Source organism: Colobus angolensis, unplaced genomic scaffold, assembly GCF_000951035.1.
Source record: "Colobus angolensis palliatus isolate OR3802 unplaced genomic scaffold, Cang.pa_1.0 Scaffold422, whole genome shotgun sequence".
NCBI lineage: Eukaryota > Metazoa > Chordata > Mammalia > Primates > Cercopithecidae > Colobus > Colobus angolensis.
Window position 1 is genome coordinate 815,107 of NW_012117622.1, and position 3,276 is coordinate 818,382.

The following is a 3,276-nucleotide window of genomic DNA, read 5'->3' on the forward strand; positions in this document are numbered from 1 at the left end:
GCTGAGAAAACTTTTGCCTGAATGCTGGTTTCACTTTGTGGCACCCAGCATTTATTTCTAGAGCATTTTTATATCCAACCATCTTAAATGCTGAACATTCACTAGAGACTCCCAAAACTTAATCTTCTCTAAAATCATTGCAAGTTTTGAAGACACCTCAAATATAATTTTTTCCAAAAAGAACTTATCTCCCTCCACAAATAAAGGGATCTTCTTCTATATTCTATGTTAACTAATGGCATCATTATGTACCCAATTGTTCATAATGTTTTGTTTAAGTAAAAACTTAAATTTACCTATGAATCTCTCCTCATTTCTTATCACATCTCTACCTAGTAGGCCTCATTACTTCAACATTTTAAATATCTCAATTTTATCTCTTTATCTACGTTCTCATTGTATTCCTTCAGTTTCTACTCATCTCTTCTGTATGCTTGTAGTCGCCCTTTAACTGTTTTTTGCCTTCTCCATTGTGATTTTTCAGTCTTTATCCCTCTCTACTGACAAGAATTCTTTTTTTAAAAGTCAACCTTAGGCCAGGTGTGGTGATTCATACATGTAACCACAGCACTTTGGAAGGCCAAGGTGGGTGGATCATTTGAGGTCAGGAGTTCGAGACCAGCCTGGGCAACATGGTGAAAACCAGTCTCTACAGAAGTACAAAAGTTAGAAAGTCTCGGCCGGTCACGGTAGCTCATGCCTGTAATCCTAGCGCTGTGGGAGGCTGAGGCCGGCAGATCGCTTGAGGTCAGGAGTTCAAAACCAGCCTGGCCAACATAGTGAAATCCCATCTCTACTAAAAATACAAAAAAACTTAGCTGGGCATACTGGTGGGCACCTGTAATCCCAGCTATTCGGGAGGCTGAGACAGGAGAATTGCTTGTACCCAGGAGGCCGAGGTTGCAGTGAGCCGAGGTTGCGCCACTGGACTCCAGTCTGGGAGTTTAGAGCAAGGCTCCATCTCCAAAAAAAAAAAAAAAAAAAAAATATATATATATATATATATAGTCTCATAACCTTGTCTCAAAATAAATAAATTAATTTTTAAAAACCCCAACCTGGGCGCTGCTTACAGAGGTGGCAGTCATCTCCTCCTCAGAATCATGTTTGCCCTCAGATCCCTTGTGAAACCCAAGATTGTCAAAAAGAGAACCAAGAAGTTCATCTGGCACCAGTCTGACCGATACATCAAAATGAAGCCTAACTGGCGGAAACCCAGAGGTACTGACAACGGGGTTCATAGAAGGTTCAAGGGCCAGATCTTGATGCCCAACATTGGTTATGGCAGGAACAAAAACCACAAAGCACATGCTGCCCAGTGGCTTCTGGAAGTTCCTGTTCCACAACATCAAGGAGCTGAAAGTGCTGCTGATGTGCAACAAATCTTACTGTGCTAAGATCGCTCACAGTGTTTCCTCCAAGAACCACAAAGCCATGGTGGAAAGAGCTGCCCAGCTGGCCATCAGAGTCACCAACCACAATGCCAGACTGCACAGCAAAGAAAATGAGTAGACAGCTCATATGCACGTTTTGTATTTAAATAAAAATGTAAAAACTGCAAAAAAAAAAAAAAACCTTAGTCAAATGGGTCTTCTTCTAAACACACGATTTCTTGTTTATCTGACACTATCAATTCATCATATTATCATCATTTTAAACATATATTGAACATGTAATATATGCCAGATATTCTTCTAAGTACTTTATATTATTTAATCTTTGTATCAGCCCTTTTGAAGCAGCATTTTTCATTCCAATTTTACAAATGCAAAAACCAGGGCAGAGAGAGGTTAAATAATTTGCCCAAGATCAGTAATTTGGCAGAGCCAGGTAGTTTGACTCTAGAGTCTTTGTTCTTAACATTACCTTACAGCTACCTTTCACAAATATATTAATTCCAGACCTCTTAGTGTGGCTTATAGTATTATTTCCAATTCAATCTGAAATCCATCTCCCCATTCATTAGTTACTTATTAAGTACCAAGTATAGTTAATATGTATATTTTTAAAACTTCCTTCAAAGAGCATGTGAGTTGGTGAAAAATAATGAGTACAAAATGTTGCAAACAGTTATGTGGTATAATACAATGCAGTATAAATATTTTCAAATTCTATGTGAACAGAGGGAAAAGCTTAAACTGGGCTGAATTTTGCTTTTTCACACTGTTGTCATTTTTCATGTTGTTCATAGGTTTGAAATGTCCCCTTCCTTGACTATCAGCCAAACTACAGTATCTTCAAGATGCCACTAAAGTGTCTTCTGCTCTGTGGAGGCACCACTGACACAGTGCAAAATTGGCATTCCTTCTTTGCACACCCATCTTACATGGTGCAGAGTTGTAATATTGCATAGTCTATTGAATTGTTATCGCTTGTTTATGTGGGTGTCCTCCACCTTCACTCCCAGAATTTAAACAGAGATCAGTCTTATTTTTCTTTGTATTCCCTTCCACTACCTAGCGTTGAGCATAGACAATCTTCAATTGTTGCTTAAAACATAAAAAAAATAAAAATGATGGTAGTCAACACTTATGATCAGTTTATTATGTGCCTGGCTCTAAGTGCTTTACATAAGTCAGATGAATGAATGAATAGATGGATGAATGAACGAAAGAAAGAAAGAAAGAAAGAAAGAAAGAAAGAAAGAAAGAAAGAAAGAAAGAAAGAAAGAAAGAGTCTAGAGAGAGTTGGTTGTTTAAAGCTGTGTTTCACAGATTTTCAGTCATCAGCAGGTTCTGCACTCTGTACATTGTGGTAGACAGAATTCTAAGGTAGCCCTCCTGATTCTGCTTCCTGGTATGCATGTTTTTGTGTGGGTAGAACCTGGAACTTGCTTGTAACCAATAGAATGTGGCAAAGGTGAAGGGGTTTTACATATATAATTAAGATCCCTAACAAAAAATATTACTACCAGTGTTTCCTGTTTGATTTTTGTTTTTTTCACATCAATCACTGAAAACCCCATGCGTGCAAGCTTATGACATCATGGAATAGAATGTAGGATAGTCTAATGTATGAGCTGTCAAATATCTTGACAGTAGTTTGCACAATGCCTAACAGATGTCAAGTGTCACAATGTTTATTTTAAAAATGTAAAATGGCTGGGCGCCGTGGCTCACACTTGTAATCCCAGCATTCTGGGAGGCCGAGGTGGGTGGATTACTTGATATCAGGAGTTCGAGACTAGCCTGACCAATATGGTGAAACCCTGTCTCTACTAAAAATGCAAAAATTAGCCAGGCGTGGTGGTGCGTTCCTGTAATCCCAGCTGCTCAG

At 38.6% G+C, this 3,276-nt stretch overlaps 1 pseudogene; it reads left to right on the forward strand.

The window, feature by feature from the left end:
- Window positions 1-1,103: 1,103 nt before the first annotated feature.
- Window positions 1,104-1,512, forward strand: LOC105522251 (annotated as a pseudogene).
- Window positions 1,513-3,276: the final 1,764 nt, after the last annotated feature.